The sequence below is a fragment of the Trichosurus vulpecula genome, chromosome 1 (assembly GCF_011100635.1).
Source record: "Trichosurus vulpecula isolate mTriVul1 chromosome 1, mTriVul1.pri, whole genome shotgun sequence".
Classification (NCBI taxonomy): Eukaryota; Metazoa; Chordata; class Mammalia; order Diprotodontia; family Phalangeridae; genus Trichosurus; species Trichosurus vulpecula.
This window is the reverse complement of record NC_050573.1, coordinates 219051892-219078723: the sequence shown is the minus strand read 5'-3', so window position 1 is coordinate 219078723 and position 26832 is coordinate 219051892. Positions and strand designations below refer to the sequence as shown.

The 26832-nt window shown below is 40.6% G+C and overlaps 2 pseudogenes; both read left to right on the top strand.

Annotated features, from left to right (window-relative positions):
* Positions 1 to 491: 491 nt before the first annotated feature.
* On the top strand, positions 492 to 1833 carry LOC118834387 (annotated as a pseudogene).
* A 742-nt stretch (positions 1834 to 2575) lies between these two features.
* LOC118836083 lies at positions 2576 to 11393 on the top strand (annotated as a pseudogene).
* The last annotated feature ends 15439 nt before the right edge of the window (positions 11394 to 26832 follow it).

Genomic DNA, 26832 nt, shown 5'->3' with positions numbered 1-26832 from the left:
TGTTGCCTAGACGATTAAAAAAAAACAAATCTTACCTTTATATAGTATTCCAGTTCCCGAAGAGTAATAATATTCAAAATGAAAATTTCATAATCATCTTTTGAGAGCTGATCTGAATGGCTCCAGTACACCTCTGGTATCCCTTCACTATTAGTCTTAAAGCAATGGCTATATGAATTCTTGTTTGGTATACAGGCAAGAGGATTCTTCTTTGGGAATGGGTTAAATTGGATGGCTCCTGTAGTTGCTTTCAATAAAGATTCTATAGTCCTATGAATCCATATATACATCCAGAGATAATTGTCCTGGGCCACAAACTCTTGGTTGGGATTGGAAGGAGGGATGGTCTTCCACCCATCCAGTGGAACGTTTTGGAGGATAAAGTCTCCATTTTAAAAAGCAGACGGCGAGCTGGCCGGGGAGTGACGCGGTTCGGTCCGGTGCCAGGGCTTCGCTGAGCCTAGCGCTTCTGGGAGCCGGCCGCTTCAAGGATGGACGAAACGAGCCCCCTGGTGTCCCCGGAGCGGGCTCACCACCCGGACTACACGTTCCCGTCTGGCCCGGATCAGGGCCCTCACTTCCTGCAGGTGCCAGGGGCCGTGGTGCGGATGGTGCCGCCGTCCGGCCTGGGGCTGTAGCCGCCGGGCTCCCCTGGCCAGGACCCGGAGCAGCAGCCTCTGCTGGGGCGGGGCCCGGGGTGCGGGGCGCGGCGGTCGAAGCGCAGGCCCTGGCGGCCCAGGCACACACGGCGGCGCAGGCCCAGAGGGAGTGGAACGAGTTCCCGGACGCATCTACCAGGGCTAGAGCGGCAGCTACTTTGTCAAGGACCCCCAGGGGAAAATCATCAGTGTCATCAAACCCAAGAATGAAGAGCCATGTGGGCACCTTAACCCCTAGTGGACCAAATGGCTGCAGAAGCTGTGCTGTCCTTGTTGCTTTTGCCGTGAGTATCTTGTCCTCAATCAGGGCTGTCTCTCAGGGGCCAGGGCCAGTTTGGTGGACCAACAACCGGAACTCAATATTGTACCCCGTACTAAGGTAGTATACCTGGCTAGTGAGACTTTCAACTACAGTGCCATTGATCGAGTGAAGTCCAGGGAGAAGCGACTCACCCTAGAGAAAGTGCCAAAAGTTGGATAACGGTTTAAACTTGCCACCCAAGGTTGGTTCATTCCAGCACTTTGTTGAAGGCCACAAGGATGCTGACTATTGGCTGCCGCGATTTGAAGCAGGTTCACTGCCTGAGAACACTAATGGGCAGCTGCTATTGCAATTTGAGCAGTTGGTGGTACTAGATTACATCAGCCGAAACACTGATAGAGGCAATGACAATTGGCTGATCAAATATGATTGTCTGATGGATAATTCCAGCTACCGAGAAACAGACTGGGTAATGGTGAAGGAGCCCCTTATCAAACTGGCTGCCATAGGCAATGGGCTGGCTTTCCCTTTGAAGCATCCTGACTCCAGGACAGCGTATCTTTTTTATTGGACTTGGCTGCCCCAAGCCAAAATTCCATTTTCCCAGGAAATCAAAGAATTGATCCTTCCAAAGATATCTGATCCTAACTTCATCAAGGACCTGGAAGAGGATCTGTATGTGCTCTTCAAGAAAGATCCTGGTTTTGACAGGGGCCAGTTTCACAAGCAAATTGCTGTCATGAGGGGACAGATCTTGAATCTAAACTAGTCCCTGAAAGACAATAAGAGCCCCCTTCATCTAGTCCAGATCTACCTGTGAATGTAGAGACAGCCCAGTCCTACCGAGGGAGGGCCAGTGAGTCTTATACACAGAGCTTTCAGAGCCAGAAGCCCTTCTTCTCCTGGTGGTAGCCCTGCCAGCCAATGAGATGTTGTCTCAGGCTTGGGGACTGGGAGGGAGCCTGGGGAGCAGCTTTGAGATAAGCCAACGAAACAGGTGGAATCATCTACTTGAGAGCCCTTCCCCTCTGGTAGAGCCAAAGAGCTTTGCAAAATTTGGGGAGAACCACCACCAGACATACTGGGGCAGTCTTAGGCCTTGGTGTTGCCTTTTATGTTCTGGATAAGGTCAGAATTCTGCAGGGGAATGTCAGGGTCACTAGGGAGGGAGCATCTCCTTTAACTTCACCCAGCTGCAGGTTTTGAAATGCACTATCCCAGATATCCTACTCTGTTGTAGTTCCCTATTAATTGCATCAGTTCTGCATCAGAACCCCCACCCCCCAAAAAAACATTAAACCCTCACAGCATAACATTATCCCTCAAAAACGTACACAATAAGATATCAGTTCAGAAATAAACTTGGGTGAACTCAGGAGCCTAGGTTCCCTGTGTACACGGAGGTGAGAGATTGTGTCACAGTACATCAAAGTGGGTAAGACTTCTGAGACCTTGAGCTGAAAAGTCATACCTTTCCTTTTAGTTTTTCCTCTGTCTTTTCCTGTCCGCCAGGCCCCACTAGAAAGTCCCTTTTGTTCCCTTTCTACCTCACCAGTGGCATATAGTCTGCTTCAAAATGTACTGGCACATTTGTGGTTTTATTTTTACAAAGTCTATTTTAGCTGTAGGTCCTTAGGCAGATTTGCCTAAGCCCATGTGGATCCTACTGGCTCTCAGGAATGCTGTGGACCCAGCCCCTCTAGCCCAGGCCTGCTGTGCGACTGTGACTCAAGCAGAGGCAATAGTGGTCGGACTTGTTTTAATAGGGAGGCACATTCCCAGCATTCAGCTCTCCACATGGTCTGATGTATATGTACACTGGGAGCTGTAGCTGACTCATCTTTTTGACTTCTTAAACTTAGTGGACCTTGCTTTGATTGGTCTGTCATACTTCTATCCCAAACCCACTTTCTTTAGTGCTTGGCCCTAGCAACTAAATTAGACTTTCTTTCCCATAGCAAGCTTCCATCTCAGTCCTCTAATGTGTCCTTAGACTTTTAAATTCTTTCCTAGTTCTTTTCTCAGAGGAGTCCAGTCCTTGAGAATGCTACTTACCCTGCCATATACTTCACCTTGCCTACAGTTCATGCTTGGCCTTGGCTCTTAGAGTAAGGACTTAAGTTCTTCCTTTTACTGGCTGCTAGTGCCTGGTCCACCCCACTGTCCTGCTCCTATCGTCCCTTCCTTGGACGGAAGGTACGGAAGAAACAAAATATGAATTTTATTTTAATCCTTCATTGTTTTCATTGTGTGGCATGCTTTTCAGAGTGGGATGGCAGGAAGTAAGTGTTGGTAATATTCTTTCCTTTCATCTCTTTACCTCTATTAGACAGTTCTTCCCTTTTTGAGAAAGCAGTCCTTCACTGCCTCCCCCCACCCATCCTACTGCTTCCAACAGACTGTCTTCATGTGACCATTTCCCCAACTGCTGTGCTTGCCCAGGCCTAGGATTCCTTTCCATGCAAAGGCTCTTTGATGGTACAGTGGAATAGAGCATATCCCGTGTAGCGGCTGAATTCTTTTTTTGAGGATGGCACACCATTCTACCACAGCTATGTGGATTTCAGCACCCTCCCTGTCACGAACAGCGAACAGCGGAATTAGCCTTGCAAAGAAATTATCTTGATGGTTTGACCAGTAACCAAAGAAGGGAGTGCCGTTGGCGTGTCCAGTTTCTTCCTTAGGGGCTAGAAAGCAGTGGTGAAGATCACCTCTCTTCTCCTTGGCCTTTGTGTTTTGCCATAGGATTCTTGTTTTCTGTTAGGAAGAGTCTGTAAGTCCATCTGCATGGCCCCAAGTCCATCTGCATGGCCCCAAGGACACAGCTCTCTAGCACCGACAATCCCAATCAGCAATCTTGTCCTGATTCTCAGGCTGGGTGACACTCATTTGAAAACAAGTGACCTACCCTGCAAAGGCGATTCCCACAGAGACTGCCCAATTCTGTGCAAACTAGAACCAACCTCCAAACTCTCCACAGGTAAAAAGGCCTTTTGGAGGAAAGCGAACTTTGCTTATGGTGTGTATATGTTTGTAGATACACATCATATGTCAAGTTCCCCCTCCACCCACCCCAACTCCCCCAGAAAGATGGGGAGAGCCCCTGAAGTTTTAAGATGGGCATGGTTAAATCCTTAAATTGTTTCTCCTGTTTAAGATGAGCAGAGGATCAGAAGGAAATTGAGACAGGGGAGGGAGTCATTTCCTGTCCCCTAGAAATGATATGAATGCAAGGTCTCTTCCCAGCCCCTAGTGATTAGAAGTCTTGGAGGCTGGATTCAGGCTGCCCTAAATAGACTGAAAGGAACCAGAGATCCAGTAGGACTCTTCTGAACAGAATGAAGCAAACTCTTTTTTTTGCTGGCAAGGGGCTTTCCTCCAGCAGTGAGGAGAGAAGTAGAATCCTGGCTACTGTGATTGCTACTGCCCCCATGTATTGTTCTAAAGCACTGTAGAAACTTTATGTAATGTATTTATAACAATGCAAATGTACAAATAATGAATTCAGTTCCAAAAAAAAAGAAAAAAGCAGATGGACCTTGCAAGTTTCTAGGCAGGTAGTTTGAAGACTTTTAGGTCTTAGATGATCCTTACAATCTTCTCAGATCAAAATTCTAGCTTTTTTATGCGTGTCATGCCCTCCCCTATATCTATATCTAGTTCATGAACCTCAGTTCCTGTTTTATATACAATAAAAATGATAGGGCTTTTTATACTGAAGGTTCTCAGGCAGCTAGTCTTGCAGATTCACAAACCTTGGGACCATTTGATTTATAATGTGCCAAGCGCTCAATGATTTCTGCTGCAAGTTATCTGCTTTTCCTATCAATTCCTCTTTAATGAATGACCGACAACCAACATATGCTGGTGATTTAGCCACCACCCCTGGGTAGGTGCAAGGACAATTGACACCTGGGAGCAAGGCATTGGGTCCCAAATTGTAAGGAACTCAAGAATAAAGGGAAAATTTACTTGACGTAGTGCTAGGGTGTCTATAGTATCTCCAGATGCAATGACTGAAATTGGGGGACAATTCATATATGATTAAGAAGTTCAAATGCTGGAAATACCACAGAGCTGGTCATTTGACTCTCTCCTACCTATATAATGTTTGGTCTTTATTGCAATGGAACAAGTTTCCCCTGACTACCAAATGTCTTTTTGATCTGACGTCAAATTCTACCTCCAATATTTAATCATTATAGTCAACATCCCTGAGCCTCAATTTCTTGGTCTTTTAAATTGGAACAATAAAATCTGTAGAATCACAATATCACAGGATTGTTGTGAAGCTTAAATGAGATAATTTACAGATATCGATTTGCAAGTTTTAAAGAATGATGTCAGATATTATTATTACTATTATAAATTGCTGTTATAGCCATGGGTACAGTTTGATTGTCCTTGTTCTGATTTACCCTCCTCTCTGAATGGGGCTTTGGGCATGTACGCAGATGACCAATTCTCTCTTGTTTCTTATCCATCAGCTTTATGATCAAATCTTGCCCTTCTGGCTCTGGTGCTTGTTCTACCAACCAGCTTCCACTTATATCAGTATCTTGAATCTTGGCGCTTTGTAGAAATCCAAGCACAAACCCAGGCTGACCATTCAATTTATGCCTGCTTTGACACACCACTTTGTGTATGTGTGCATTGGAGGTAGAAGTAATGGAAAGAAAAGGATTGACTGCATTTCTGGGATTTAAATGTGTGGGTGAATCTTGTAACTGACCTAGCAAAGTATATACACATTGAGTCCTACCTTTGGCCACAGCCAAACTTGCAGATCCTTTAGTAAACTTTTAGCCCTCCCAATGGGAATCATAGTGGACAAGGTCTAGTGCAGTTATGCTAGACACCCATGTAGTAAATTGCCCACTGAGTCATCAGTTCACACCTATAGGTAAGGGAGTGGCAAGACTCCAAATTGACTCCTACCCTTGAAAGAATCATACTTTCTTCTGAGCTCTGATTGCTTCTGACTCTCAGGACTGAACTTTATGGAATTCCAAATATTGTAGGTCCCATCTAAGATATGTTTGGGGGTTTGTAAGCATTACTGATGGTGTTCTGTCCTCCATTTAAAGATGGCTCTCAGCCTAGTCATTTCAAATCAGCTTCAATCCTTGTATACAATTTTATCATCATCATGCTGCTGCTCTGGGTACCTTCACCACCACTACCCTTTGCAGTTGTTTTCAGTCATGCCTGACTCTTTGTGACCCTTTTGGGAGATTTTATTGGTAAAGATACTGGAGTGGTTTGCCATTTCCTTCTTCAGCTCATTTTACAGATAAGGCAACAGAAGCAAATAAGATTAAATTACTTGCCCAGTGTCACACAGCTAGTAAGTGTCTGAGGACAAATTTGAACTCAGGTTTTACCGATTCAAGGCCCTGAACTCTATCCACTGTCCCCATTGTTGGCAAATAGCAGGCCCTTAATAAAGTACATTAAATGACTGACAAATACCTCAGAGATCCTGAACTTCCTCAATATCAGCCAAAATAATAAAATAAGCATATTCTTTGGTCTAGAACAGTGACTCAGAAAGCCAAGCACTTGTGGTGACAAATTACAAGCAACTGAATTTAAATAGAATCCACTCCTCCCTCTTCTTCTTTTTTTTTTTTGGTTTCGGTATTTTATATTTTTTTTAATTTAAATTTATTTATTTAACATATTTGGTTTTCAGCATTGATTTTCACAACAGTTTGAATTACAAATTTTCTCCCCATTTCTACCGTCCCCCCCACTCCAAGATGGCTTATATTCTGGTTGCCCTGTTCCCCAGTCAGCCCTCCCCTCTATCACCCCCCTCCCCTCTCATCCCCTTTTCCCTTCCTTTCTTGTAGGGCAAGATAAATTTCTACGCCCCATTGCCTGTGTATCTTATTTTTTAGTTACATGCAAAAACTTTTTTTTTGAACATCTGATTTTAAAACTTTGAGTTCCAAATTCTCTCCCCTCTTCCCTTCCTACCCACCCTCCCTAAGAAGTCGAGCAATTCAACCTAGGCCACACATGTATCATTATGTATAACCCTTCCACAATACTCATGTTGTGAAAGGCTAACTACATTTTGCTCCTTTTCAACCCATCCAGCTTTATTGAATTTTCTCCCTTGACCCTGTCCCCTTTCCAAAGTGTTTGTTTTGCTTACCTCCACCCCCATCTGCCCTCCCCTCCATCATCCCCCCCCTTTTTTTATCTTCCTCCCTCTTCTTTCCTGTGGGGTAAGATACCCAACTGAGTATGTATGGTATTCCCCCTCAGGCCAAATCTGATGAGAGCAAGGTTCACTCATTCCCCCCTCACCTGCCCTCTCCCCTCCTCCCACAGAACTGCTTCCTCTTGCTACCTTTACGTGAGATAATCCACCCCATTCTATCTCTCCCTATCTCCCTCTCTCAGTATGTTGCTTTCTCATCCCTTAATTTCATTTTATTTCTTTTAGATATCTTCCCTTCATCTTCAACTCACCCTGTGTCTGCTCTCTCTCTTTTACATATATATATATATACATATATAAACAGACATATATATATACATACATACACATACATACATATACACATAGATATATACATACATACACATTCTCCTATATATATATATATATATATATATATACATAAACATATACATATATATATGCATATTCCCTTCAACCACCCTAATACTGAGGTCTCATGAATCATACACATCATCTTTCCATGTAGGAATGTAAACAAAACAGTTCAACTTTAGTAAGTCCCTTGCAATTTCCATTTCTTGATTACCTTTTCATGCTTCTCTTGATTCTTGTGTTTGAAAGTCAAATTTTCTATTCAGTTCTGGTCTTTTCACTGAGAAAGCTTGAAAGTCCTCTATTTTATTGAAAATCCATATCTTGCCTTGGAACATGATACTCGGTTTTGCTGGGTAGGTGATTCTAGGTTTCAATCCTAGCTCCATTGACCTCTGGAATATCGCATTCCAAGCCCTTCGATCTCTTAATGTAGAAGCTGCCAGGTCTTGGATTATTCTGATTGGGTTTCCACAATACTCAAATTGTTTCTTTCTGGCTGCTTGCAGTATTTTCTCCTTGATCTGGGAGCTCTGGAATTTGGCAACAATATTCCTAGGAGATTTCTTTTTGGGATCTATTTGAGGAGGCGATCGATGGATTCTTTCAATTTCTATTTTGCCCTGTGGCTCTAGAATATCAGGGCAGTTCTCCTTGATAATTTCTTGAAAGATGGTATCTAGGCTCTTTTTTTGATCATGGCTTTCAGGTAGTCCAATAATTTTTAAATTATCTCTCCTGGATCTATTTTCCAGGTCAGTGGTTTTTCCAATGAGATATTTCACATTGTCTTCCATTTCTTCATTCCTTTGGTTCTGTTTTATAATATCCTGATTCCTCATAAAGTCACTAGCTTCCACTTGCTCCAATCTCATTTTTAAGGTAGTATTTTCTTCAGTGGTCTTTTGGACCTCCTTTTCCATTTGGCTAATTCTGCCTTTCAAGGCATTCTTCTCCTCATTGGCTTTTTGGAGCTCTTTTGCCATTTGAGTTAGTCTGTTTTTTAAGGTGTTGTTTTCTTCAGTGTATTTTTCAGTATTTTTTTGGGTCTCCTTTAGCAAGTCATTGACTTGTTTTTCATGGTTTTCTCGCATCCTTCTCATTTCTCTTCCCAATTTTTCCTCCACTTCTCTAACTTGCTTTTCCAAATCCTTTTTGAGTTCTTCTATGTCCTGGGGCCAGTTCATGTTTCTCTTGGAGGCTTTTGTTGTAGGCTCTATGACTTTGTTGTCTTCTTTAGGCTGTATGTTTTGGTCTTCTTTGTCACCAAAGAAAGAATCCAAAGTCTGAGACTGAATCTGGGTGTGTTTTCACTGCCTGGCCATATTCCCAACCAACTAACTTGACCCTTGAGTTTTTCAGTGGGGTATGACTGCTTGTAGACTAACGAGTTCTATGTTCCACGTTTGGGGGGGAGGTGCCAGCTCTGTCAGACCCGCACTGCTCCTTCCCCAAGAACCCCCAACCCCAACTGGGCTTAGATCTTCGGCAGGCCGTGCACCTCTGCTCTGATCCACCACTTAATTCTTCCCACCAGGTGGGCCTGGAGCTGGAAGTAACAACAGCTGTAGCTGCCCCACCTCCGCTGCCCCCGGGGCTGGAAGCCGAACCGCGAACTCTTTCCACTCCTGCAGCTTTTCCCACTAACCTTCTCCACAGTCTTTGGTGTTTGTGGGTCGAGGGGTCTGGTAACTGCCGCAGCTCACTGATTCAGGGCTCTAGGGCCCCCTCCGCCCGGCTTCTGGTCTGGATGGTCCACACTGCTCAGGCTGGGCTCTACTCCACTCCATTCCCAGCTCCCAGCTCCCAGCTCCCAGCTCCGTGTGGAATAGACCTCACCCAGAGACCATCCAGGCTGTCCTGGGCTGGGGCCCTGCTTCCCTCTGCTGTTCTGTGGGTTCTGCCGTCCTAGAATTGGTTCAGAGCCATTTTTTATAGGTTTTTGGAGGGACTCGGTAACGGAGCTCACTCTAGTCCCTGCTTACCAGCCGCCATCTTGGCTCCGCCCCCCGCGAGGCTCCCACTCCTCCCTCTTCTGAGTAACACTACGGATTGATTAGTTTTTAGAGGACAATCCACCCATCAATGTGACTTAGAAAGGTCAACCTTCAGAAGCCCAGGCGCCACTGCCCTGGTGGGGGCAGCCTGGCAGGCAGTCCCCACAGGGACCTGACCCCCACCCTCAGCAGGATCCTAACCCTCACCCTTGTTCGGCCAGAGTTGCTGACCTACTTTCACCGGGCCCTGGAGGCATGGAAGGAGAAGCAGGAGACCAGGGAGGAGCTCAAGCTTTTGATACATAATGTGCTAAAGGAATTAAATACTCAAGTGGTGGCCTTGGCCACACACAGGGCAGGCAGTGGGATGCTACAGGAGCTATTGTCCTCCAGCTAACCCCACCCCCAGCCCACTGCCCAGGTTGCTGAATGCTCTCTTACCTCATTTCCACTTGCTGGCTTGACACGGAAGAGGGCCCACTTGTTACAAAGTGTCATGCTTCAGCTGCCCCAATTTCCAGAGGCTCTTGCTAAGAAGGAGGAAAGAGATGTAAAGGATGGAGACCCTGAGACTCTGGAGGAGCTGGTGCTAAAGCTGGCATCAGAGGTACTTAGTCCTCTACAGTGGAGATATTCATGACAGCTTCATGGTCAAGACTCTACTACAGGTGTTACGGTGGACAATCTTGGATTCTGAGATAGCCAGAACCTGAAGTCCCCAGTCACTTGATGGCAAGCAGGACCCAATTGGGAAATGGAAGCCAGTCAGTTTTGAGGTTCCTGATACCTTCTTGAGCTGCTTATGAGAACTGAGTTCTGGTTTTCTGAAGGATATTTCTGTATTCATGACTGACAAGTTCTCCAGTTTCTGCATCCAAGGACCTCTGCAGGTACTGCATCAGAAACTTCCCAATGCTTGTTGCCACCTTTGTGATTCTGTGATCAAATATCTGAGTACTAGAAGCTCTGAAGCTCATGGCAGCCACTTGCTGCTATTCCTACAGAACCAGAGAAGTTCCAGACTACTAGAACAGATATGGCTGGGGTCAGAAGCTCCACAGCTACAGAGCCTCTTCAAGGATCACTTCCGGGGGCAGCTTCATTGGCCCTTCAAATTGCCAACTTCCCCTTGCAGCATTTATTTACTTGATGCTATTACCACCCCCCTTTTGCTTTCCCAAGTGTTTGAGGAGTTGAGTCCTGCCCTGGAAGCTGTGCTGACACAAGCCAGGTTTAATCATTGCTTAGGTGGGTGCCTGATATAGAGTTGGGACTTACCAGGCCCAAATTCTGCAGTTGCTGCAGGAGGCATTTCACTGTGCAGAGCCCCCATGCCGGCAGGTGGCATATGTACCCCTCTTTGGCTCCCTGACAGCCTATGAGGTGTATTATGGACTAGAGAATGAGAATGTACCTTCTGAACACAAGCTAGAGGTGGCTGCAGCCGGCCCCTGGGGGACTTGACTGTTCCTGGGTCACTGTTGCTTCAGCACCTGCTGCACTTCTCAACCCTGGTCCCTTTGCTTCGAAGTCTTCTATGGAAGGACCACAGCTTCTGGCCCTGGACCAAAACCCTGATGGTTTCCATATCCTGGATACTGTGCTGACTAGCTCTACTGTGACTAGAAACCAGCATCACAAACTCTCCTCTCAAGGGATACTATGTGGCTCTGGCTTGCAGCTGTCATGGCCATGAAGTGCTGGATACCATCTGGAATGAAGCAACTTTGGGGACCTGTAAGGAGATTGTTGCTGAGTTGGGGGAACAGAAGCAGGAACAGATGAGAAATCCCTTTTACCATCATGTGGCCCAAAATGTAGCACTGGACACTTTCTTGAAGCTACAAGGAGACTGGGAACAGCAAGGGGCAGTAATCAAGCAGAGAACAGTCCTGAGGACTTCCTGAGGACTCCAAAAGTCCTTGGAGACTGAGGTCTTTGGACCTGGGGATGGAGCAGTGCTGGGAGGGGGAACTGACTTAATTTGACTGAGAAATTCTATTTTTTTTTCTATTTTTCTATTTTTATTTAGAAAAAATAAGAAAGGTCAACCTTCAGCTCCCAGTACTATTACTATCAAGGCCCCACTCTCACACTTGCTGACTTCACTCTCTTTTTGGATCAGAGTACCTGCCAAATTGTGGGCACTTAATAAATGTTTATTTACTTCCTCCTTGTAGGAATAGTCAAATAGTCAAAGAAAGAGCCTAAGAATCTGGAAAAACAATTCATTTATTCTTACTAACCCTTCATGCCAGATTTAATCAATTCTATTTAGCAAATGACTGTACCTAAGGACTTCCTATTCCAAAATTTGTACAGGAGCATTTTGGGACTTCAACGATGCTATCAAGACCCATAAAAATTGGTCTGGGAGTGGAGGAACTAGCCTAAGGGTATGATCTACCACTGAGATAAAGGGTAGATACTGAAATTTGGGGGGCAAATATGATAGTTTTATACATCATAGATTTACAGCTGGAAAGGACCGTTGAGGTAATGTAGTCCAGTCAACTCATTTGCCAGATAAGCAAACAGACATAGATAAGTGGTATGATTTGCCCAACATAACACAGGGAATAAGTGGCAAAGCTGGAATTCAAATCAAGGTCCTCTGATTCCAAATTTAGCACACTTCTCCTGTACCCCATAATTAAGTTTATTTCACATTATATGTTGCTACAAATATATTTTTGCTATGCTTTATATTTAATGATTTAGAGGAAAAACATGTAATAGAACCATTTTCCCCCCTTCATGGAACTGCTTTTCACATTTTGTGGAACACCAGGGTCTCACAGGACGCAGTTTAAGAAATATTGACCTACAACTATCGTAGCAGCCTCCCTTGAAAAGTTGTTCATTTAAGTCTATTGAGTTTACAAAGCATCTGAGTCACCTAATCTGCCCAAAACTATGCTAAAACTTCCATTACTCAGGAGAAATATCTTTGGCATGAGGATTCAGGGAGATTCTAGGGAAATGACTAAAAAAATATAAAATTTATATACAGGAGAGAGTATAGACAAATAGCAAATGGTTTTATGTCTTGCAATGTGTCCCTATGCGTTTCTGCAAATGAAGTAGCTCCCATTTTTCCACTTAAAGAACTTTTTCAGGCTTTCATGGTCTAGTCCAAGCTTGTGATTTCATCAAACTTTCATATACTTTTAAGAACTCTGTTCTATTTTAGAATATGGCTATTGCTTTCACACTTTTTCAGATAGGCTGTATTTGTCCTAAGATGTTAAGAGAATAGGCAAATTCAGATAGGGTCACCTATGGAACCAAAGAGTCATTGAAAATTCTGTAGTATGTGCCCCCACAATTCCATGTTTTATAAAAGTTTCTTTAATGCTTTGGTAGAACATTAAACTCAGTTCACTTTTAAGTGATAAAAGAGTGGGGGAAAAACCTACATAAGGTTTTACTTTAAAGAAATGACAGCACTGGCCAGTACCTAAATAAGATATGTGTCTTATGAGCAGTACTGTATATGATAATCACTCTGCTGAAAGTGTCCATTCAAAGGAATGGCTGCAGTGGGAAAAATTATGGGTGAGATGTGGAGTTATAGGCTGGAAATGGAGGTTATTTCAAAGTCATACACTTGGCTGTTAACCAAGCAAAGAAAAAGCAGGGCAAATCAAACCAATAGGCAGAAGTCCATCACTGGTTTAAAGGTTTTCAAATCACTGGGGACAAATACCTAGAATTAAAATATCCCCATCATAGGACTAGGTCCAGTGCTGATGCACCTCCCTTTTTATTAGAACAACAAAAAATACAAAAAATAATTTCCCATTTTAAATGTATTGCCATGATTTGTTTTTTTTTGAACAGAACTTTTAAATAAGATTAAGCACAAGATTTTCTCCATCCCGACCACCACTGGCCATGGTGCCTCTGTGTTGGCAAACAAAATGGGCTCTTAGCACTCAATTCAACCAAGTGCCCTTGAAGAGTTTGGCCTTTGTTTCCTTGATTAGATTTAAAGTCTTTGGTGACCTCTTTGCCTCAGGGGAGGGCCTAGTTTACACATGGGTTTGAGTGACATGTTTGGAACATCAGAGGCTTTTAGACCACGTGGGTTTAAGTTGCCTCTTTGTGACGATTTTAGGTCACGTGGGTGAGTCACATGTGTGACTCACCCTTGACCCTGAAAAAGATATAAAACCAGGGGTTGGCTTTCTTTTTTTCAGAGCTTTTACCCACAGCCATGGTGGCTCGAGTGACTCTGGGCCAGCCCTTGTTATGAGCTCCCGGGCTGAACTTAGATGTTGGTAACTATGAATTGTACTTGGTCTGTCTGTCGATGTTTGTAATTTGTTTGTATTTGCTCCAAAGTTCAGGGTGCTGCCTTTTCCCCCTGAACTAAGTGAATGGTATTTGTATGCTGAATTAAAGTAAGCTTGTTAACCCCTTAATGTTGCTTTCCTTAGTAAAGCAGATCAAAAGAACTTGGGCTTTTGGCTTGTGTTGGTCTTTCACCCCCACAACAGTTGCTAGCCAGATTGTTGAAACAGCTTCTCAGTATCAGACAGAGGGATGTAAGCTCAAATATGTTTAAGAAGGGAACAGAGACATATTGTCCACTCACACACACAAATGGAGAGGCATAACTTGGAGGAATTGGTTTCAAAGAGCATGCCACCCCCCATAGCAGAGAAGATTGTGGATTGTAAGAGTGAATTAGTCCTGGGGTTTCAGAGTTGTACTATGAAGAGGAATCCATGAGCAAACACATCAGGTTCTATGGTACTGGAAACACAAGTTGCTTTTGTCACATTTGTCATTACCATGGAACTCTATCCAAGTTTGTGTCTGCTATTCCCAGTGATAGTGAGTTTATCTACAGGTGACTGCCCCACAAGTTTCTTGGGAAAGGATTTTTTGTAGTTACTGTTCTCCTATGCCATGTTATTAGTAGATAAAGGGCTAGACCTTAAATCAGGAAGACTTTATTTCAAATTCTAATCTTGTTATACAGAATTTACTAGCCACGTGGCCATAAGCAAGTCACTTGACCTTGATGATCCTATGTTTATTCATCTGCAAAATGTTAATAACTATTGTATTTACCTCATGGTATTGCTGTGAGACTCAAATGAAATAATGCTTTTAAAGCATCTCACAAATTCTAAAATGTTAATGAAATGTCAGGTAACATTAATATCTTTCAAGAATGTATTTTATCTATCTGTCTAACCTTCATAAAACTTGTCTGTCATGAACATACAAATATAATAGTTACTTTTAATGAGATAGGAAAAAAGGTCAAGGGAAGAATAGCCATTTATTATGTATTTGCTCAGAATATTTCTTGCTAACCATCCTCAAGATAGTGCATTCTCAGTGGCCCCTTATTTTCAGGCTTCCAAGTGGTAGTAGATGTTGAATGGGAATACTCAGGTACTAAATGAAGTCCAAATCCACTGCTCCCACCATTGTGTATTGGGTATCTTTTAAATTGAGGAAAGGTAGGATTGCCTGCTCTCATTCTGCTCTTGGGATAACAGGGGACTCTGTGGTCTTGCTCTCTCCATACGAGGAGCTATTAAATAATAGGCTCAGAGGGTCATAGATCTAGAGGCAAAAGCATGCTCAGAGACCATCTAGACCAGAGGTGGGGAACCTGTGGCCTCAAGGCCACATGTGGCCCTCTAGGGCCTCAAGTGTGGCCCTTTGACTGAATCTAAACTTCACAGAACAATCCCCTTAATAAAAACATTTGTTCTGTAAAAGTTGGACTCAGTCAAAAGGCCACACTCAAGGACCTAGAAGCCCATTGCAGGTTCCTACCCTACCCCTCACCCTCCTGCCACAATCTACACCAACCTCTTCATTTTACAAATGAGAAAACTGAGGTAAGGGAGATTAAGTAAAATAGGATCAGAAGCAGGATGTGAACCCTGATCCTCTGATATCAGACCCAGTGTTGGTTCCACTCTTCTCCCTGGGAAGCTCTGAATAGCAAAAACCCTTTGTGAAGAAGAAGGAAGAACCCCAAGTAGCAATATTCTGAGTTTTATGGAAGTATCTAAAATAGTCTCAATAATTTTACCTTTTTGGAGCTAATATTTTCCATGATTACGAAGACTTAATCTTACTATACCTAGCATTGATCAGAACCTTTAATTCAGGAAGATCCAAATACTTTTCTCCATATTCCAGTTAGGAGTCCTATGTTCCAGACTTACTTGCTTTCCAAAATTCAGAAAGTCATCAAGTCCCTTCTTGTCTGTATTAGTCGGTGGGGGAAAGTACTAGACTTAGAGTCTCTGTGTCTGTCTGTGTCTCTGTGTCACTGTCTCTGTATCTCTCTGTCTCCATCTCTGCCTCTTTCTTTGTCTCTCTCTCTCTCTCTCTCTCTCTCTCTCTCTCTCTCTCCCCCTCCCTTCATATTCCAATCCTTCTCCTTCTTCTAGTTCTATCTAAATTTGGAAGGAACATTTACTGCCGTATAAAATTCCATCCTAGTAGATCCAGCTTTTTTTTTTAAACAGGTCAAGGTCTTTTATTGGATGATAACTTTTCCATACAAAATCTTAGCTCTCCCTCTAAGGTTTGTACCATATTAAAATTCCATAAGAATAATATGTATCACTTCATCTGAGCCAGTGACAAAAAAGTTGGTTAATATGAGTCCAAAGACAGGTTCTTATATTTGTCATAGGAACAAAGGTAAAAAGAGAATACAACTACAAGTGTATTATCTCTGTTTTAAATTATAAGAAACTAACTAAGGCTCAGAAAAGTAAATTCTCTTTTGTAAAGTTCTTTTTTATTATGAAATTACCTATGCTTGACTGATCATGATCATGCAGTATTTAAAGAAAGACATACAGAGACAGAGACAGAAATAAAGAAAGTCAGAGGCATAGAAAAACAGGCAGAGAGAGAATCATTCAGAAACAGAAAGATACAGAGACAGACAGACAGGCAGGCATACCAAGACACATTCAGAGTCAGAGACAGAGACAAATAGATAGAAGCAAACAGAGACCAGATGGACAGACACAGAGATAAAGATGAAGATAGACAGACATGAAGATAGAGGAAAAGAGAAGCAAAAGAAAGAAAGAGAAAAACAGGAGAAAGAGGAGAGACACAGAGAGAGCTAGAATAAAAAGACAGAGGTAGAGGTAGAAGTAGAGATCAATATGATATATACACATTTATAAATATTCCAGAGGAGAGACAGAAGATTCTGGGAAATATCTCATAAAAAGCAAAAATCATTTCTTGCCACTGTTATTACAATAACTATTACCAACAACCACTACAAAGATGATGATGATAATGATGGTGGTGGTGGTGGTGGTGGTGGTGGTGATTGAACTATAGCACCTTTAATTTCAGAAAATACATCTATTTTTTCTCATTTGTAGATCACAACACTCCTATAAGGTAGGCATGCTAAATTGTATCAGGCTGACCTTTTTAGGAAATGCTCACCAACATGGTGAATGTAACAAAATTTCAGTAGGATTTTTGACAAGCTTTCTCCATGATATAGTTGTGGAGAAAATGTAGAGTTACAAACTAGATTTCATTACAAATACATTCATTTGAAATTGTCTGAATAATAGGAATTGGGGTTAATGGATCAATTTTAAATTGATGGAATATCTCTGCAAATTTCATAAGGAATTGTCTTTTATCTTATATTGATTGAGTAAAGTGACATATCTCATTCTTATTGAATCAGAAAATGAGGCAACACGTTGGGGAAAGCTAAGGTATTTTATGACAAATTTAGGATACAAAAATAATATTAAAAATCTTAATCTAATAAAATTAAACTTAATAGGGTTTATATTATTAATTAAACACTTGGTTTAATAAAATTAATTATATGATTGTATAGGAGGAGACATAGTTAAAAATAGATCATGTAAAAGAAGATCTGGGATTTGGAATGGCTTTTAAATTCAACATGAGTTTATAGGGTCAGTAAAAATGCTAAAAAGGTTTTAGACCATATAAATAGAGGTATGCTGACCAGAACAAAGAGATCATAGTCCCTATGTACTCTATGTTGGTCAGACAATGTCTGTAGTATTGTGTTTAATACTCCAATGGGGAGTTTATGGTTACCCCATTTTAGGAATTACTTTGCCAAACAGAGAATTTTGGAAAAGTCATTTTAAAACAGGAGTACATTCAGAGCAGGGTGACTATGAGGATGAGAACAGGACTGTATGCCATGAATTAAAGGAATAAGACATTAATATTCAGTTTTGAAGCCATGAAATGGCTTCAAGTTTGTTGTATGGACTTGTTTTCTAAACCTCACAGGAAAATGATTGGGTAAAAATTACAGACATTAAATTGATGTAAATAAAAAAATGAGAAGCAGCATGACTAAGTGGATAGAAGGCCAGCCAGGAAGCCAGTAAGATGGAGGTTCAAGTTGTACCTTTGAAATATAATTGCTGTGTAATCCTGAGCAAGTCATTTAATCTTTCATGGCTCTAGGAAATTCTCTAAAATTATAAGTCAGCCTACACTGGTAGACAGCTTCCTCAGACAAGAATTCCCTATACCAATAAAGTCACATGTTCAGTTCCCTATCCCTGTCCATTATAAGAAAAACTTGTTAAAGATTTGAGCTATCCCAATGCAGAATGGGCAACTTGGGAACCAGTGGGATCCCCTTCACTGGAGATCCTAAATTAAAGGTTGGATGGTTAACTTTTCAAAGATGTTGTAGTTGGAAGTTCTACTGAGATGTGCTTCGGGTTGAATAACCTATGAGGTTCTTTCAGACTCTGAAGTTCTGCAATTCTAAAATTTGCCTCTAAAGAACAAAATGAAGCCTTGAAGTTTCTCTTCAGACAAGATGACTTTGTTTAGTGATTCACTGAGGACTTACAACAAAACAAGTGTAAAACAGAAAAATATATGACCATTTACAACATTGAGTCATCCTCATAGAAGATGTCCTATATAAATTCCAAACAAAAGAAAAGATTGATCCTTGATTATTTTTTTCCATTCATAAGAATTTCTTAATCACCTACTCAGTGCTAGGCTCTGTGCCATGAAAAAAAATGAAATAGTCCCTTCTTGCACTCTGTTGGATTAAATCAAATCAAACACAATAAAATATTTAAAAAGTAAATACAACCTAAGTTTGCATGGGAAGAAGCGAACTATCAACTGGATGGATGAGAGAGAATGGGGAGTGGCATTTGAGCTGAACCTTGGAGAAAGATCAGGATTCTTCAAGGCCATGGTGAAGGACTGCCTTCAGGGATGGATGGCCTACATAAATGTAGAGGCAGGAGATGGAGAGTGGAACTTAGGGAAAACCAAGTAGGCTATGCTGCCTGGAATAGCAAGTATGTGAATTAGAGTGGTATGTAATAAACTTAAGAAGGTAGATCATGGTTAGATTGGGGTTGTCTTTAAAAGCCAATAGAGGAGTTTGAAAGTAATCATAGTGGAAGCAAGGAGCTGATGGTGATTTTTGAACAATCATATTGTCCACCCTGTGCTTTAGCAATATCAGTTTGGCTACTTTGTGCAAGATGGATTGGATAAAAGAGAGACTGGAGGCAAGAAAAACAATTAGGATGCTATACTAATATGGTTCAGGCTAGAGGTGATAAGGGCCTGAAATTAGGGTTTAGGGCTTGTGGATTGAGAGAGTATGGGTGTGAGTGCTTCTAGAGCTGCAATCGACAAAGGCTTGGTATGATGTGGAGGGTGAATGATGCTGAAGTGCTAAAGATGATTCCAAAGTCATGACTGGAAGGACTGAAGTGTCATACACAGAAAAAGGCAAAAAAATTTAAAGGCAGGAAGTTTGAGGGGGAAGTTAATAAATTGTCTCCGGGATATTGAGATCAGATGCCTAGTGGACCTCTAGTTGAAAATGACCAATTTGTTCAGCACAAGTGATCAATAAAGACATGAAAGTCAGACATATAGATCTACAAGTCATTTATAGCAAGTTGATAGCAGAACCTGTTGAAACTCGTGGAATTACCAAAAGGCAGAGTGCAGAGAATGTAAAAGAGAGCTCTGGACAGGGCTGTCTAGTATGTTCAAAGTTATGGGGTAGATTTTGAATGATACTCAAGTAAAAGAGACTAAAAAGAAGTTGTCAGGTGTGCAGAAGGAGAACCAAAAGAAAGCAGTGCCATGAAAAATACAGAGAGGAGAAGATATCCAAGAAGAAGGCATTGTCAACAATTTCAAATGGTGGGGATAAGAGGCCATTGGATTTCGCAGTGAAGATTGTTAACTTCACAGAGAGCAGTTTCACTTGCGTGATCAGTTTAGAAGCCAGAATTCAGTTAGTTGAGAAGTGAAACGTGAGAAAGTAGAAGAAATGTGTTTAGATAACTTTTTTCTAGCAATTTGTTTGTGAAAAGGAAGAGAGTTAAAACATGATAACTTGATGGATCCTAGGGAAAATAGAGATTTTATTTTTTTTTATCTTTTAGGATGTGGAGATGTATTTATAAGCAACAGATAATGAGTCTTTGGATAGTGAGGAACTGAAAATTAAAAGAGGATGTTGATAGGGGAAGAAGGAGATGGGAGGAGTGGGATCAAGGTCACAAATAGGAGGAGGAAATAGCATTTCTTTAGCAAAAATTAAACAAATAAGGACAGGATGAGGAATGCTATCAAATAATTTTGAAATGAAGAAAAGGTAAAAAGGAAAAGCTCACAACAAATAGCCTCATTTTGTTAGTAAAGTATGATGTAGTCAGGTCTTCTGCTAAGAGGGAAAATGTGGTGGTGTGCAAGGCTTAAGGAGAGAATAAAAAGTATGAAACAATGTAGGGAATTCAATAGAGCATAAATTAGGAAAAAATAAAAGATTTGTCTTTCTTAGGTGATGATCTACTCAAGGTAAGATAGGCAACCTGAGTAATAAATTGGTATATTAGTCTTCCCAATATATTTTTCAAATGGTCAGAAATCCTCCAGTGAATTTTAGTGAGTTTTCTATTAATCATTTATAGTAGACATTTTCAAGCATCACAGAAAATTAAAAAAAAAAACCTTGTGGTGGAAAGGATGGGTGGGAATCATGGGCAAGTCTGTGATGTGTAGGCATGGAGAAAGTGTCTATATTGAACAAAATAAAGGATCCATGAAGGCACCAAACTACAAAAGCATTGCCTCACAAGGACATGGTGAGTAAAGTGCTTTTTGAATCACAGAGTAATCTGTCATGGTTATTAGGTTATTATTGTTACTGGGTTTACCTATTATATGAATGTGAAATATGAATAATATAATCTCCCCTACCTCACAAGATTGTTCTGAAGATCGTAGGACATAGTTTGTAGGAAAACTCTTTAAAATGTCATTTAATGAATATAAGAAATTATGATATTGCAGTCTCAAAGGAAGCAATAGATCAGGAATTTATGCAGTTATATCTACTTTAGGACATTCACTTTGTAAAGTGAATGATTTAAAAAGTAGAATTGTTTTTCTTTAAAAATATACAATTTTCCTTGCTGATTTTAAGGATAATTGTGGTATCAGGAATAACCTACATAGTGCTTTCCCATTCAATACTCTTTTACAACAATGCTATTAACAAATTTTTACCAAAATAATACTTTAATATCATGAAATCTTGTTGTTATATTAGCTATCCTTTGACCAGTCAATGAAAACAATACCAGTCTCAAACAATGATCCCTATGATGGCTACTTAGCTCAACAATGTTTTTGCTGTAGCCTCTCCTCCCTTCTGTAGTCCTTAGGCATGAGACCTTTCCCATTCTGTAGATCTTAGCCTTCAGTCTTCCTCACTGCAGCTGACACCCTCCTCTCACAATTATCCTCTAAACCTCTGCCATTTTTACTATGACAGATTCATCTTACTGTCCTAGTATACACTACTGACCAAAGATTTTAGCTTTACCCCCTACATAGGAATTTATTTCTCAGTCATAATATTGTTATTGTGGCAATAAATGCTCCCTATAACACTATTCTTTTAGCAATTAGTTATGTGAGATGTATATATGCCTGCCTGTTCTTGCAAATCAAATTCATAGAACTAGGATATAACCTTAGAATATTTGGGTAAAAAGTACTAATAATTATTTGAATATGAGTGCAACAAAAGGAAACTTGTTAGGATTTTTTTTTAATTAGACGATCCCTGACACAGTACATGAGTAGGGTTCAGAGACAGATTCAGGGACGAATTTATACAGATTTATTTGTATGAGATTAAAAAGCATGTGAGATATATCTATATGTATATGTATGTATGGGTATATATATATATATCCATATATGTATGTAGATATATACATACATATACACACTACATATATTCATATCTATATATACATGTATGTATGTCTCTATATCTATACCTATCTTTATTCATTAAATCTCTAAATATATCTATTTAGCAATTGAGTATTCTGAACAAATTTATCCCTGGAGTATCATGTTATGAAATCTGGGAAAGTTAGATGTACTACTAAAAACAATATTGATTATCTCCCATTTGGAGCAGTATCTTAAGGCAAAGAGTAATTGTGAAAGCTACTTCTCTGATCATTTCCACTCAAATTAAGAAACTGCTTGGGAGAACAGAAGTACCTTATATTACTTCCTACAGGTGATGATGATGTTGAGACACAAATGGCTCTCTGTGGGTCTGTTTTCATGTTTAACATATTTTAATACATTTAAACATGCTACCTTTCAGAGGAGCAATTAGAGATTATAATGAAATACCTTGATTTGCTTGATGTTATATACAGTATGGAAATAAATGAAAGTGATTCGTTGAAACGAGCATTTCGGGCTGAAATCTGCCCAAGGGGAGCTGTAAACACACCTGGGAGGGCAGCAGTTGCCTCTTAGTGTGAATCAGCATGCAAGAGAACAACAGTGAGCTTGAAATGAATAGCTCTGCCCCCATAATGTTCTTTGAGTTCAACTCCCAAGGTTCCAGAAGCTTTCTATGACCAATTTAATTAGAAAACAGAATACAATAAGAAACAGCAAGTGATTTACAAGGGCAGATCCCTTTCTGCAATCAGGAATGTTAAGTAAATTTTGTAAGATGCTTTGTAATAAAATCCTAATGTATGCCCCTCTGGGTTCCAGTTCTCTCTATTTATTATAGAAAATCTAGCAATTATACACACACATATATTCATAATACTGTTAAATTAATCACAGAATGAACTAGGGAAGCGTGAGAAGTATTTTTAAGAAACTTAAAATTCTGTGTGGGTTTTTGGTAGTACATTATACACACACAGCTCCATTCTCTCCCTTTGAGCTGGTGTTCTAGTTTCCTGGCACAGATGGAAGCATAACACCACCACCACCACCCCACACTCCCCCACTCATGTCCTCATGCTACAGTCTTTCAGCTATTTTCGAGTTGGAAGAATGTAATTTCCTGCTGGAAATAATTGTGGTAGTTGTACTACCTTTCAGCAAAGGATGTGCCTTTGAATTCAATTCTGAAGAAGCCTTGCCCAAATCTATTTTATATATAATCCCCTGCTTCCTGACTCCTCCTGTATCATGTTTCTAGAGAAGACACCTAATTCTATGTGACTTTAAAATGATCCTGGATTGGGTGGTGAGGAAGTAGAGGGAAGTAGAAAGTCCAGTTGATATTAAATTGTAGAAATCTTCCTCCTAAATTCAATTCAGTATGCAAGGCCTCTTAAATAAAGTGAAAATATGCCTGGGGCTAATATTTCCTCTGAGCTTAATGTTTTCTTGAAAACAGATGTATGAACATTTATAATATATATCTATCTATATAAGGATATATATGAAATTTAACCATGTTACAATTTACTTTTATTCACATTTGTATTTTCCCATTTTACTTTTCCCAAAATAGATTTTTTTTTAATATCTGTTATGTTAATGCAATAGAAAGATCTTTTCCATCCATTAACAGTCCTATGTGACCTGCCTGAGTCACATGGAAGCCTGAGCTGAGTCTGAGTCACATGGAGTCTGTGGTGGGAGGAACTTGCTGAATGGGTAGAGCAGGAAGGGGTAGAGCAGAAAATTGCAGTGAGGTGGAGCCTGGGGAGAGAGAGGAGGCACAGAGAGCAGAGCAGTTAGCAGGAGAGAAGGAGTGATTTTGCTTAAGGGAGTTTGTTTGTGGGGAGTCCTGACAGGCTTGGGGATGGCAGTGCTCCCTACATTGATAATGTATATAGATTTGTTTGTTGCTATGATGGATTCGGCTTTCTGGGTTTTGAAGAAGTGTTTCAGTTTCATCTTCAATGAAGAATCTGTTATATCTTGTGATTTAAACCTGGGAATTCACTGGCATATTCATAGCAGCTGTTGTGGGTATCACATTGGTAATAAAATATCATACTTATTTGTGGGCTAGAATGAATACACTTTGGTTCAACATCCCTTGCGGATCTTCATTTAGTGAGCTCTTGTATAGAACAGCAAATATGAAGATCAAGGTTTGAACAAAACAAATGTATGATTTGCAAAAAAAAAATATCCAACCAACTCTACCTTTCCATTTGATATTTAATAAGTTGTTAGACTTCTCTTTTATTAGTCTTTCAACCACTAATAAATTGACCTCTCTTTTACTAGTCTTTCAGTCCCTGAAATGTCAAAAATAATGTTTATCATTTCTCTACATAATCAGTGGTGTCATGTGAATAGTATAAAACAAAGCCTTAAAACTCATTAAGAGAATAAGATGGTGCCTAAAAATAATGCTGCCTTTCATATTACATTCTAATTAACAACACCCTGACCCCCAGAAAAGACCCAAATACCTGAATTAATGTGATACTCAAAATATAATTATTATCTGTGTGATATCAGGCTAGTGACCTCTGAAAGTTAGATTAGATGACCTTTAGTAGACTGCTCCAAATATATGATCATTTTTAAAACTACTATCCTTTTCTTAGTTTAGCCAAGCTGTTCACATATGAATAAGACACTGTCTTATACTATTCCTTTATGAAGTTTTTATTTTTAATTTGTGGAATAAAACAAACATTTCCCTAACAGAGTACCCAACTGAGTGTGTATGACATTCCCTCCTCAGGCCAAATCTGATGAGAGCAAGATTAACTCATTCTTCCTCACCTGCGCCCTCTTCCCTTCCTAGAGAACCACTTTTTCTTGCCACTTTTATGTGAGATAATTTACCCCATTCTATCTCTCCCTTTCTCCCTCTCTCAATATATTCCTCTCCTATCCCTTAATTTGATTTTATTTTTTAGATATCATCCCTTCATATTCAAATCACCCTGTGCCCTCTGTCTATATATATATATATATATAATATGTGCGTATATATGTGTGTGTATATATATGTGCACATATATGTATATATCTATAGACACACATGTGTATATATATATATATATACATACACACATACACACACACACACACACACACACACACACACACACACACACATATATATATATATATGCACATTCCTTTCAGCTACTATAGTACTGGGGTCTCATGAATCATATACAGCGTCTTTCCATGTAGGAATGTAAACAAAACAGTTCAACTTTAGTAAGTCCCTTATGATTTCTCTTTCTTGTTTACCTTTCCATGCTTCTCTTGATTCTTGTGTTTGAAAGTCAGATTTTCTATTCAGCTCTGGTCTTTTCACTGAGAAAGCTTGAAAGTCCTCTATTTTATTGAAAATCCATATTTTGCCTTGGAGTATGATACTCAGTTTTGCTGGGTAGGTGATTCTTGGTTTTAATCCTAGCTCCATTGACCTCCGGAATATCATATTCTAAGCCCTGTGATCCCTTAATGTGGAAGCGGCTAGATCCTGTATTATTCTGGTTGTTTTTCCACAATACTCAAATTGTTTCTTTCAGGCTGCTTGCAATATTTTCCCCTTGACCTGGGAACTCTGGAATTTGGTGACAATGTTCCTAGAAGTTTTCTTTTTGGGACCTTTTTGAGGAGGTGATGGGTGGATTCTTTCAATTTCTATTTTACCCTCTGGCTCTAGAATATCAGGGCAGTTCTCCTTGATAATTTCTTGAAAAATGATATCTAGGCTTTTTTTTGATCATGGCTTTCAGGTAGTCCAATAATTTTTAAATTATCTCTCCTGGATTTATTTTCTAGGTCAGTGGTGTTTCCAATAAGATATTTCACACACTGTCTTCCATTTTTTTCATTCTTTTGGTTCTGTTTTATAATATCTTGATTTCTCATAAAGTCGCTAGCTTCTACTTGCTCCAATCCAATTTTTAAGGTAGTATTTTCTTCAGTGGTCTTTTGGGCCTCCTTTTCCATTTGGGTAATTCTGCCTTTCAAGGCATTCTTTTCCTTATTGGCTTTTTGGCACTCTTTTGCCATTTGAGTTACTCTATTTTTTAAGGTGTTGTTTTCTTCAATTTTTTTTCAGTATTTTTTTGGACCTCCTTTAGCAAGTCATTGACTTGTTTTTCATGGGTTTCTTGCATCATTCTCATTTCTCTCATTTCTTTTCCTAATTTTTCCTCTACTTCTCTAACTTGGTTTTCCAAATTCTTTTTGAGCTCTTCCATGGCCTGAGACAAGTTTATGTTTTTCTTGGAGGCTTTTGATGTAGGCTCTTTGACTTTGTTGACTTCTGTATGTTTTTGTCTTCTTTGTCACCAAAGAAAGATTCCAAAGTCTGAGACTGAATCTGGGTTTGTTTTTGCTACCTGGTCATGTTCCCAGCCAACTTACTTCACCCTTGAGTTTTTCAGAAGGGTATGACTGCTTGTAGAGTATAGAATACTTTGTTCCAAGCTTGAGGCAATGCGCTGTTGATTTCAGAGCTATTTTTATACAGCGAGCTCTGCCACACCAGCACTCTTCCTTCCCCAAGAATGGCCAACCCAGACCTGATGCAAATCTTAAGCAGGCTCTGCACTCCTGCTCTGATCTGCCACCTAATTCCTCCCACCAGGTGGGCCTGGGGCCAGAAGCAACTGCAGCTATAGTTCTGTAGCTGCACCACCCCCACTGCCCTTCCCACTAACCTTCTCTGTTGACTTTGGTGTTTGTGGGTTGAGAGGTCTGGTAACTGCTACAGCTCACTGATTCTGGGTACTAGGGCCTGTTCTGCCCAGCTCCTGGTCTGGTTATTCCTGGCACTGCCCATGCTGGCTCCACTGCCCTCTGCTCCATGTGCGATGGACCTCATCCAGTGACCATCCACACTCTCCTGGTGCTGGAGTCCTGCTTCCCTCTGCTATTTTGTGGGTTCTGCAGTTCCAGAATTTGTTCAGAGCCATTTTTTGTGGGTTTTTGGAGGGACCTGGTGGGGAGCTCACACAAGTCACTGCTTTCGAACCGCCATCTTGGCTCCACCCCCCT